Source organism: Oncorhynchus clarkii, chromosome 17, assembly GCF_045791955.1.
Source record: "Oncorhynchus clarkii lewisi isolate Uvic-CL-2024 chromosome 17, UVic_Ocla_1.0, whole genome shotgun sequence".
Taxonomy (NCBI): domain Eukaryota; kingdom Metazoa; phylum Chordata; class Actinopteri; order Salmoniformes; family Salmonidae; genus Oncorhynchus; species Oncorhynchus clarkii.
The window spans coordinates 75,277,725-75,291,042 of NC_092163.1; the positions used below are offsets into that span (position 1 = coordinate 75,277,725).

Consider the following 13,318-nt stretch of genomic DNA (forward strand, 5'->3'; position numbering starts at 1 on the left):
ACATATGGGGCCTAACCAGAGCCATACACTGTAGATTACATATGGGGCCTAACCAGAGCCATACACTGTAGATTACATATGGGGCCTAACCAGAGCCATACACTGTAGATTACATATGGGGCCTAACCAGAGCCATACACTGTAGATTACATATGGGGCCTAACCAGAGCCATACACTGTAGATTACATATGGGCCTAACCAGAGCCATACACTGTAGATTATATATGGGGCCTAAACATTTCTAGCCTGCTCGACCCGCTCACTTTCCCACCACAAAACGGGAAAAAAAGGAGTAGAACCAGGTCACCTGCTTTTAGGTGTCAGTTCACATAACAGGACTTTAAAATGAGGGGCAGACGTTAATGAATCACTAAATCACAATTCATAAATAATCATCTTCAGAAAATGAAGCAGCAAAATAACTAGAGCTTTACAAAGGTGGTGAAACCTGGGAGAATTGGTGGAATTAAGTGGGTTGACTGCATTTAGATGTATTGAGAGGGTTGACGGAGGGGCACGTTAAAATGCTGCATTTAGATGTATTGAGAGGGTTGACGGAGGGATTCATTGAATTCTCCATGTGGTCTAAACTAAAAGGGCACTTCATTCAATATAACAGACTTTCAAAATGAAATATTGGTGCACAATTTTTACTCAAAATATCAAAGGGAGGCTGAAGACACTCGTTTCATGGAAGGACCCTCGTGAATAATGGGAAAAATGTCAGAAAGAATAAGAAATCCCCCATTTCATAAAAACCCTGTTAAAAGTATGTTATTGCACTGCCTCACAGTGAGCAGTGAGATAAAGCTACAGTATTTGGGGGGGGGGGGGGGGGGGCGATTTAAAATTCTCAAACTGTGCTCTAGTCTACAGTTTTAATTTCATCCTCATATAAAAAATGGCCAGGGCCTCAGATGTCCCGGAGAAGATTGGCAGGGAAGAACCCCAGCTTCTGTCCATCGCTGACTTTCAGATAGCCATTCACCTCCTTTCCTTCCTTCACAACGATCTGGGGGTACAGACAGGCATACTGTATCTCAGAGGACGAGTGCTGATCTAGGATCAAGTCCCCCCCCCCCCCCCGTCCATAAAATACCATTCATTAGGATTCGAAAGGGATAACTGATCCTAGATCAGCGCTACTTCTGACACTTCGTGAATAAGGGCCCCCGACTCTACAGAAACTATAGAAATCCACATCTATTTCTTCCATATATAATTCAGGAGTATAGATTCAGCATGTGTCTATTGTCTGTAACCTCATGCACACACCAAATCAATGTTCCTGAAAAATGTCATATTTAAGAAGTAGTGGTAGCCTGGACCAGGCTGAGCACTGTGATTAGTAGTAGGCTGGACCAGGCTGAGCACTGTGATTAGTTGTAGCCTGGACCAGGCTGAGCACTGTGATTAGTTGTAGCCTGGACCAGGCTGAGCACTGTGATTAATAGTAGCCTGGACCAGGCTGAGCACTGTGATTAGTAGTAGCCTGGACCAGGCTGAGCACTGTGATTAGTAGTAGCCTGGACTAGGCTGAGCACTGTGATTAGTAGTAGCCTGGGCCAGGCTGAGCACTGTGATTAATAGTAGCCTGGACCAGGCTGAGCACTGTGATTAGTAGTAGCTTCGACCAGGCTGAGCACTGTGATTAGTAGTAGCTTCGACCAGGCTGAGCACTGTGATTAGTAGTAGCCTGGGCCAGGCTGAGCACTGTGATTAGTAGTAGCCTGGACCAGGCTGAGCACTTCTGATTTATAACAGGCTGGACCAGGCTGAGCACTGTGATTAGTAGTAGCCTGGACCAGGCTGAGCACAGTGATTAATAGTAGCCTGGACCAGGCTGAGCACTGTGATTAGTAGTAGCCTGGACCAGGCTGAGCACTTCTGATTTATAACAGGCTGGACCAGGCTGAGCACTGTGATTAGTAGTAGACTGGACCAGCCTGAGCACTGTGATTAGTAGTAGCCTGGACCAGGCTGAGCACTGTGATTAGTAGTAGCCTGGACTAGGCTGAGCACTGTGATTAGTAGTAGCCTGGACCAGGCTGAGCACTGTGATTAATAACAGCCTGGACCAGGCTGAGCACTGTGATTAATAGTAGCCTGGACCAGGCTGAGCACTGTGATTAGTAGTAGCCTGGACCAGGCTGAGCACTGTGATTAATAACAGCCTGGACCAGGCTGAGCACTTCTGATTAATAACAGCCTGGAACAGGCTGAGCACTGTGATTAATAGTAGCCTGGACCAGGCTGAGCACTGTGATTAGTAGTAGCCTGGACCAGGCTGAGCACTGTGATTAGTAGTAGCCTGGACCAGGCTGAGCACTGTGATTAGTAGTAGCCTGGAACAGGCTGAGCACTGTGATTAACAACAGCCTGGAACAGGCTGAGCACTGTGATTAATAACAGCCTGGACCAGGCTGAGCACTGTGATTAGTAGTAGCCTGGACCAGGCTGAGCACAGTGATTAATAGTAGCCTGGACCAGGCTGAGCACTGTGATTAGTAGTAGCCTGGACCAGGCTGAGCACTTCTGATTTATAACAGGCTGGACCAGGCTGAGCACTGTGATTAGTAGTAGACTGGACCAGCCTGAGCACTGTGATTAGTAGTAGCCTGGACCAGGCTGAGCACTGTGATTAATAGTAGCCTGGACCAGGCTGAGCACTGTGATTAGTAGTAGCCTGGACCAGGCTGAGCACTGTGATTAGTAGTAGCCTGGACTAGGCTGAGCACTGTGATTAGTAGTAGCCTGGACCAGGCTGAGCACTGTGATTAATAACAGCCTGGACCAGGCTGAGCACTGTGATTAATAGTAGCCTGGACCAGGCTGAGCACTGTGATTAGTAGTAGCCTGGACCAGGCTGAGCACTGTGATTAATAACAGCCTGGACCAGGCTGAGCACTTCTGATTAATAACAGCCTGGAACAGGCTGAGCACTGTGATTAATAGTAGCCTGGACCAGGCTGAGCACTGTGATTAGTAGTAGCCTGGACCAGGCTGAGCACTGTGATTAGTAGTAGCCTGGACCAGGCTGAGCACTGTGATTAGTAGTAGCCTGGACCAGGCTGAGCACTGTGATTAGTAGTAGCCTGGACCAGGCTGAGCACTGTGATTAGTAGTAGCCTGGACCAGGCTGAGCACTGTGATTAGTAGTAGCCTGGAACAGGCTGAGCACTGTGATTAATAACAGCCTGGAACAGGCTGAGCACTGTGATTAATAACAGCCTGGACCAGGCTGAGCACTGTGATTAGTAGTAGCCTGGACCAGGTTGAACACTGTGATAAGTAGTAGCTTGGACCAGGCTGAGCACTGTGATTAGTTGTAGCCTGGACCAGGCTGAGCACTGTGATTAGTAGTAGCTTGGACCAGGCTGAGCACTGTGATTAGTAGTAGCCTGGGCCAGGCTGAGCACTGTGATTAGTAGTAGCCTGGACCAGGCTGAGCACTGTGATTAGTAGTAGACTGGACCAGGCTGAGCACTGTGATTAGTAGTAGCCTGGACCAGGCTGAGCACTGTGATTAGTAGTAGCTTGGACCAGGCTGAGCACTTCTGATTTATAACAGGCTGGACCAGGCTGAGCACTGTGATTAGTAACTACCTGCTCAGTGTGTTGGGTCAGGGTCTTGGTTGTTCTTTAAGTACAGTTAGACTCAGATAATAACACAATACATGACCACAACCAACTCATACATATACTATACAGTCTGGTAGCGCTGTGCCAAAGTGTGCTGACCTTGAACAAGCAGAACATAGATTTGTATTTAACATGTATTAATTCAAGTAGTGTTTCATCTCTCAGGTAAGATGTTTGACATTGCATTTTTTTTAATTGAATTGTGCCCAAAAAAAGGTAATTCAATTCCAATTCTCTGGTCTATGAGGAGACCTTATCCAAGACTACAGCAATATTATCAGTATTACAAATGAATGAGCAGAACAAAACATCCAGCTGTAATATAGTGTACCGACCTGGTCTTTCTTCAGGGTGATCTGTCCCATCTCTCTGTTACCTACGAAGGAACGTGTCAACTTGTGAACCCTCTCCTCAGAACGCACCCTGATGTTGTAGTTAGCTGGCAGGAAGCAAGACCTCCACCCTATCTTTCCCTGAAACACAATACACAGGTTGGGAGTGGATTCCCTGAGCTTTCCATATTCATTTACTGATGCTGAATGCTGATTTCCTATCAGTGCGCTGTGAGGTTTGAGTCAAGGTTGGGGTCAGTTCCATTTCAATTTAACAGACACTCACCCTCCACCACTCCTCATTGGAGTCATATATCACTGTGAGCTGGTCCCCTGCACTACAACACAAACACACAACGTACACAAAGAGACTATAGTGACAGAGATGCACAGAGAGACTAAGTGACAGAGATACTAATTGTCAGAGAGGCTAAATCACAGAGAGACTAGTGACAGAGACGAAGTGACAGAAATAGACAGAGAGACTAAGTGGCAGAGAGTCTAAGTGACAGAGATAGAGAGACTAAATGACAGAAAGACTAAGTGTCAGAGAGACAAGTGACAGATGCACAGAGAGACTAAAGTGACAGAGAGACTAAGTGACAGAAACTAAGTGACAGAGATCCGCAGAGAGACTACGTGACAGAGATAAACCAAGAGACTAAGTGACAGAGATACACAGAGAGACTAAAGTGACAGAGATGCACAGAGACTAAAGTGACAGAGATACTACGTGACAGAAAGGCAAGTGACAGAAAGACTAGGTGACAGAAAGACTAGGTGACAGAGAGACTAAGTGACAGAGAGGCACAGAGAGACTAAGTGATAGAGATGCACAGAGACTAAGTGACAGAGATGCACAGAGAGAATAAGTGACAGAGATACACAGAGACTAAAGTGACAGAGATACTAAGTGACAGAGACTAGGTGACAGAAATACTAGGTGACAGAGACTAGGTGACAGAGAGACTAGGTGACAGAGACTAAGTAACAGAGAGACTAAGTTACAGATATGCACAGAGAGACTAAAGAGACAGAGATGCATAGAGAGACTAAGTGACAGATATACTAAGTTACAGAGATACGCAGAGAGACTAAAGTGACAGAGAGACTAAATGACAGAGACAAAGTGACAGAGATGCATAGAGAGACCATTTATAGATAGACTAAGTGACAGAGATGCACAGAAAGACTATGTGACAAAGATAAACAGAGAGACTAAGTGACAGAGATGCACAGGGAGACTAAGTGACAGAGATAAACAGAGAGATTAAGTGACAGAGATAAACAGAGAGACTAAGTGACAGAGATAAACAGAGAGACTAAGTGACAGAGATGCACAGAGAGACTAAGTGACAGAGATGCACAGAGAGCAAGAGAATGATCAATATCAAAAGATATCAAGATGCACATGGAGAGAGAGAACCAGTACATGGAGTTGGAGTCAATAAACATGAAGTGCATCATGAGTATGAATCAGTGAGGATTTTACTGTAGGTCCAGGTCATCTTTCCCCACAGCCTTGAAGCGATACAGATTCAGGTAGTAGTGGGACTGGGAGAACACACCTTACTTCTCCCCTGGCTGAGGCTTCACACACAACAGGGAGTCATTCGCTATCATTGTCATCATCATCATCTTCTCTCTTACCTTGTCATCTGCAGCAGCTTTGTCTCCTTTCTTGTCTCCCTCTGGGTTTGCTTTGTGAAACATCTCACAAACATTGCCAGTCTCACCGTTCTGTAACCACCCCATGTTGAGTAATACAAGCACTGTTCCCTCCCAGAGTGAACAAACAAGAGCTCAGCAGTGGCACCTGTTTATCCCCTGTTACCATGCTGAGGTATGCCAGCTGTATATCCCCTGTTACCATGCTGAGGTATGCCAGCTGTATATCCCCTGTTAGCATGCTGAGGTATGCCACCTGTTTATCCCCTGTTAGCATGCTGAGGTATGCCAGCTGTATATCCCCTGTTAGCATGCTGAGGTATGCCACCTGTTTATCCCCTGTTACCATGCTGAGGTATGCCAGCTGTAAATCCCCTGTTAGCATGCTGAGGTATGCCAGCTGTAAATCCCCTGTTAGCATGCTGAGGTATGCCAGCTGTAAATCCCTTGTTAGCATGCTGAGGTATGCCAGCTGTATATCCCCTGTTAGCATGCTGAGGTATGCCAGCTGTAAATCCCTTGTTACCATGCTGAGGTATGCCAGCTGTATATCCCCTGTTAGCATGCTGAGGTATGCCAGCTGTAAATCCCTTGTTAGCATGATGAGGTATGCCAGCTGTATATCCCCTGTTAGCATGCTGAGGTATGCCACCTGTATATCCCCTGTTAGCATGCTGAGGTATGCCAGCTGTGCCTCTGAGGCAGCGTGGAGTGTGTGTGAACAGAGATGGAACTCTGTATGGAGTTAGAAAAGACTCATCTGTTTGACTCACCACCCTCTCCTCCCCCTTCCTCTTGCTTGTTGGGTTGTCGGGAGTCCTCTTCCTCCATCATCATCATCATCTAGAGGGAGAGAAATACAGATTAGAGCTGGGATAGCGTCCAACATCATCTGGGTTTGATCCTTTCCTTACAATCAGCGACTGCTCTAGACTTGAGACACTAACCTGGGTTACCATGACACTAACCTGGGTACCAGTCTGTTTGAGTTACCATGACACTCCTGGCCACTTCTTGTCATACTATTTGGAATGACACAGAGTACAAGGAGTGTGATACTAGCAAACCAGGTTCTGGATTTCAGGCTAACGAGACACCAGGAACGGGCCATCATGTGAACACTCTCACACTCTTAACATCCCCCCACTCACGTTCTTCTTATCCTCTGATCCATTCTTGCCTCCCTGTTGGCCGTTAACACACCAACGCGCAGTGTCTCAATAACCGGGGTCACTGTGGTTGGACTGAGCAGGAGACAGAACAGACAGAACAACAGCAGGAAAAAAACACTGAAATCGATGTAAAAAAATACACTGCTATTTCTCAATTTCTCAATTCTAGATGCAATAAAAATAAAATGCATAGCTTTCGCCGCATTATATAGACAATGGAAATTGAGCTACACTTTCTCTGCATGAAGGTGCTTATCGATTAGTTCTTGACTCATATGGGTTGAATGGATGGTGTGGAGAGAATGTGTGAGAGCACAGAGAGAGCTGGGTACCTACAAAAGGGCAGCAGTTGACTGACTGTGGTGTTCTGTTGACTGACTGTGGTGTTCTGTTGACTGACTGTGGTGTTCTGTTGACTGACTGTGGTGTTCTGTTGACTGACTGTGGTGTTCTGTTGACTGACTGCGGTGTTCTGTTGACTGACTGTGGTGTTCTGTTGACTGCTCTATAGAGGAGAGCTGTAGCCCCGCCGGAAAAAAGAATAAGGAAGAGGAGGTGGAGGAGTACAACAAGGAAGAGGAGAAGGAGGACAAAGAAGAGGAGGTGGGGGAGGACAACAAGAAGAGGAGAAGGAGGACAAGGGGAGGACAAAGAAGAGGAGGAGGAGGAGAGACAAGGAGGAGAAGAACATGGAAGAGGAGGTGGAGGAGGAGAGAGAAGGAGGAGGAGAAGAACATGGAAGAGGAGGTGGAGGAAGAGAACAAGGCAGAGGAGGAGGAGGAGGAGAGACAGAAGGAGGAGGAGGACAAGGGTGAGGAGGAGGAGGTGGAGGAGAGACAGAAGGAGGAGGGGACAAGGAAGAGGAGGTGGAGGAGGAGGAGGAGGAGGAGAGACAGAAAGAGGAGGAGGAGGACAAGGAACAGGAGGTGGAGGAGAAGAACAGGGAAGAGGAGGAGGAGAGACCGAAGGAGGAGGTGGAGGAGGAGAGACAGAAGGAGGAGGAGGACAAGGAAGAGGAGGTGGAGGAGGAGAACAAGGAAGAGGAGGAGGAGGAGGGGGAGAGACAGAAGGAGGAGGAGAACAAGGAAGAGGAGGAGGAGGAGGAGAACAACAATTTGATTAGCAAAACACATGACTGAATTATGAGGCATGATTGAATTGATCCTTAGTTGTGCACTATATAGGGGATACTGTTTCATCTGGGACGCAGATCCTCTGACCGTAATCTCCTCCTCTTTGGCTAAATTCTCAGGAGCTGGAGGGTTGTTATGGATAGCCAGAGAGTCCTTATCGTCCAATCTGAACCATAGGACAGAGCAATACATGTAAAAAAGACTAAATATTTTCTGAAATATATTGTTCATTAGGACAATAAGTAAGTGGCAACTATGGGACAAGTTAAAATATCTCTGGATATAAAAATAAATCTGTTGAAGAATCTCTTACATGTCACAAGTAGCTATAGACCTGACAAGGTAAACATCTGTCGTTCTGCCCCTGAGCAAGGCAGTTAACCCACTGTTCCCCTGAACAAGGCAGTTAACCCACTGTTCCCCTGAGCAAGGCAGTTAACCCACTGTTCCCCTGAGCAAGGCAGTTAACCCACTGTTCCCCTGAGTAAGGCAGTTAACCCACTGTTCCCCTGAGCAAGGCAGTTAACCCACTGTTCCCCTAAGTAAGGCAGTTAACCCACTGTTCCCCTGAGTAAGGCAGTTAACCCACTGTTCCCCTGAGCAAGGCAGTTAACCCACTGTTCCCCTGAGTAAGGCAGTTAACCCACTGTTCCCCTGAGTAAGGCAGTCAACCCACTGTTCCCCTGAGCAAGGCAGTTAACCCACTGTTCCCCTGAGCAAGGCAGTTAACCCACTGTTCCCCTGAGCAAGGCAGTTAACCCACTGTTCCCCTGAGCAAGGCAGTTAACCCACTGTTCCCCTGAGTAAGGCAGTTAACCCACTGTTCCCCTGAGCAAGGCAGTTAACCCACTGTTCCCCTGAGCAAGGCAGTTAACCCACTGTTCCCCTGAGCAAGGCAGTTAACCCACTGTTCCCCAGAGCAAGGCAGTTAACCCACTGTTCCCCTGAGCAAGGCAGTTAACCCACTGTTCCCCTGAACAAGGCAGTTAACCCACTGTTTCGCGGGCAGCCCACCAAAATTCCTTGATGTCAATTATGGCAGCCCCCTTCACCTCTCTGATTCAGAAGGATTGGGTTAAATGCAGAAGACACATTCAGTTGAATACATTCAGTTGGACAACTGACTAGGTATCCCTTTCCATTGTGCTGTATGGTAGTCAGGTCTTGGTGTCTATGGAAGGGCAGAGGGCTGTATGGTAGTCAGGTCTTGGTGTCTATGGAAGGGCAGAGGGCTGTATGGTAGTCGGGTCTTGGTGTCTATGGAAGGGCAGAGGGCTGTATGGTAGTCGGGTCTTGGTGTCTATGGAAGGGCAGAGGGAGCAGTAGGATGCTGTAGAGACAAAGAAGGAGGCTGCTAAACTGTTGCTGCTTCTCTTGTTGTGAATACATCAAGAGCATCCTAACAAGTTATATCACCGCCTGGTATGGCAACTGCTCGGCATCCCGCCTGGTATGGCAACTGCTCGGCATCTGACTGCAAGGCACTACAGAGGGTACGGCCCAGTACCTAGGGAGTGCTTAGGCAAGAGGCCTGCGGGCATACATATACCCGTAGTATATTCACTGTCTAGGCACACTAGGTAGACCTGGGCGGACCACCCCCTGTATTTTGGTTAGGGCACCAGGTGGTGCTAGTTAGGTAAGTAGTAGGTAGGTAAGGTAAGGTAGGAGAGGGGGCTTTGACATTTACTTTCTTAGCTTTGGTTCCTTCAGCCCCTTTTCCCCATATTACTGTGTGACGGAATAAATTCCTTGTAAACGGTACCACTCTCTCTGCCTTTGTCATCCTTACTCGCACCTACAGTCCATACCTCTTTCACTCCACAGGGAGTTGAGTTGTAGCAGGGTGTTGCGTTCCCTCTTCACAGAGGTGTGCGTAACAATCACTGGGGCCAAGTTCCCTGCCATCCAGGACCTATATAATAGGCGGTGTCAGAGGAAAGCCAATAAAATCCCCATTCCTCTTTCTTTACAGTCTTATAGACTGTTTTCTCTGCTACTGCACGGCAAGCGGTGCCTGAACGCCAAGTCTAGGATCAAAAGGCTCCTCAACAGCTTCTACCCCCAAGCCATATGACTGCTGAACAATTAATCAAATGGCCACCCGGACTATTAACATTGACCCCCCCCCCTCCCTTTTGTACACTGCTGGCTCAGTAAAGGTCCCCCTGTATATACTCTAGTTATTGTCATTGTGTCACTTTTTATTATCATTTTTTACTTTAGTTTATTTGACCCACTCCAATTTGCTTACCGCCCAAATAGGTCCACAGACGATGCAATCTCAACCACACTGCACACTGCCCTAACCCATCTGGACAAGAGGAATACCTATGTGAGAATGCTGTTCATCGACTACAGCTCGGCATTCAACACCATAGTACCCTCCAAGCTCGTCATCAAGCTCGAGACCCTGGGTCTCGACCCCGCCCTGTGCAACTGGGTACTGGACTTCCTGACGGGCCGCCCCCAGGTGGTGAGGGTAGGCAACAACATCTCCTCCCCGCTGATCCTCAACACTGGGGCCCCACAAGGTTGCGTTCTGAGCCCTCTCCTGTACTCCCTGTTCACCCACGACTGCGTGGCCACGCACGCCTCCAACTCAATCATCAAGTTTGCGGACGACACAACAGTGGTAGGCTTGATTACCAACAACGATGAGACGGCCTACAGGGAGGAGGTGAGGGCCCTCGGAGTGTGGTGTCAGGAAAACAACCTCACACTCAACGTCAACAAAACTAAGGAGATGATTGTGGACTTCAGGAAACAGCAGAGGGAACACCCCCCTATCCACATCGATGGAACAGTAGTGGAGAGGGTAGCAAGTTTTAAGTTCCTCGGCATACACATCACAGACAAACTGAATTGGTCCACTCACACAGACAGCATCGTGAAGAAGGCGCAGCAGCGCCTCTTCAACCTCAGGAGGCTGAAGAAATTCGGCTTGTCACCAAAAGCACTCACAAACTTCTACAGATGCACAATCGAGAGCATCCTGGCGGGCTGTATCACCGCCTGGTATGGCAACTGCACCGCCCTCAACCGTAAGGCTCTCCAGAGGGTAGTGAGGTCTGCACAACGCATCACCGGGGGCAAACTACCTGCCCTCCAGGACACCTACACCACCCGATGTCACAGGAAGGCCATAAAGATCATCAAGGACATCAACCACCCGAGCCACTGCCTGTTCACCCCGCTATCATCCAGAAGGCGAGGTCAGTACAGGTGCATCAAAGCTGGGACCGAGAGACTGAAAAACAGCTTCTATCTCAAGGCCATCAGACTGTTAAACAGCCACCACTAACACTGAGTGGCTGCTGCCAACACACTGACACTGACTCAACTCCAGCCACTTTAATAATGGGAATTGATGGGAAATGATGTAAATATATCACTAGCCACTTTAAACAATGCTACCTTATATAAATGTTACTTACCCTACATTATTCATCTCATACGCATACGTATATACTGTACTCTATATCATCGACGGTATCCTTATGTAATACATGTATCACTAGCCACTTTATACTATACTATGCCACTTTGTTTACATACTCATCTCATTTGTACATACTGTACCCGATACCATCTACTGTATCTTGCCTATGCTGCTCTGTACCATCACTCATTCATATATCCTTATGTACATATTCTTTATCCCCTTACACTGTGTACAAGACAGTAGTTTTGGAATTGTTAGTTAGATTACTTGTTATTACTGCATTGTCGGAACTAGAAGCACAAGCATTTCGCTACACTCGCATTAACATCTGCTAACCATGTGTATGTGACAAATACAAATTTGATTTGATTTGATTTGATTTAAATATTTTCTTAAAACTTCTTGCTCCTACTTGAGACGCAGATGTCTCAAGTAGACACCTGGAAATGCAAATGCGCTACGCTAAATGCTAAATGTACTCGTTAAAACTCAAACGTTCATCAAAATGCACATGCAGGGTATTGAAATAAAGCTACACTCGTTGTGAACCTAGCCAACAAGTCAGATTTTTAAAATGCTTTTCGGCGAAAGCATGAGAAGCTATTATCTGATAGCATGCAACACCTCAAAATGCCTGAATGCGACGTAAACAAAGATTTAGCTTATCCGGCGCTACACAAAACACAGAAATAAAATATAAAACATTCATTACCTTTGACGAGCTTCTTTCTTGGCACTCCTATATGCCCCATAAACATCACTATTGGGTCTTTTTTTCGTTTAAATCGGTCCATATATACCCAAAATAGCTTTCTATGGAAGCTGTGTCATTCAGAAAAAAACATCGTTTTTAAACGCTGCGTCATTTTTTAAAATTAAAAAAGTCGACGATAAACTTTCACAAAACACTTCGAAATACTTTTGTAATCCAACTTTAGGTATTAGTAAACGTTTATAATCTATCAAAATGATTACAGGGCGATGTATATTCAATAGCTCCTCGTCTTCAAATCAATGGCTGCCAATGTGTACATTCAAAACATCCTGGTGGAGACCGGAAGAAATTTAATCCAGTTAGTTGGATTTACCAAGAAAAAAGTCCCTGGAAAATGACGACAATGGCGACATCGTGTGGAATCTGTAGGAATTGCATACAGATCCATAATTAATTTTGTGCCCTTTTAACAACCCATGAAAGTGACGCATGGAAATTATTTTTAGCTTTCAGAGAGCAGTTTTTCTTGCGTTTTTCGATGAAACACACGATCTGTTATAGTCACAGCCGTGATTTAACCAGTTTTAGAAACTTCAGAGTGTTTTCTATCCACACATACTAATCATATGCATATACTATATTCCTGGCATGAGTAGCAGGACGCTGAAAAGTTGCGCGATTTTTAACAGAATGTTCGAAAAAGGAAGGGGTAGACTTAGCAGGTTTTCTTAACTCTTCTTGAATTGTACTGTTGGTTAATGAGGGCTTGTAAGTAAGCATTTCACAGTAAGGCATTTCACAGTAAGCCATTTCACAGTAAGGCATTTCACAGTAAGGCATTTCACAGTAAGGCATTTCACAGTAAGGCATTTCACAGTAAGGCATTAGACAAATAAAGGTTTATTTGATCAGGTATTTTCAAAACATTTTTTACAAATGTGCCACAAAAACAAACAAACAGCTACAGTAATGCATTTATATTTATTCACCATGTTAACATGTCATTTCTTAGTACATGTAGCCATCTGGTCGTTTTCTGTGACATGAACTAAAGTGCAAAGTAGCTATATAGATGCCTTCGGAACATATTCAGACGACTTTACTTTTTCCACATTTTCCAACCTTGTTCTAAAATTTATTAAATTGTTTTTCCCCTCCTTAATCTACATACAATACCCCAGAAGGACAAAGCAAAAATACATTTATAAAT

General features: G+C 46.0%; 1 pseudogene; it reads right to left on the minus strand.

Annotated features, from left to right (window-relative positions):
* Positions 1-914: 914 nt before the first annotated feature.
* On the minus strand, positions 915-9,856 carry LOC139369505 (SH3 and cysteine-rich domain-containing protein 3-like; annotated as a pseudogene).
* Between the last annotated feature and the right edge of the window lie 3,462 nt (positions 9,857-13,318).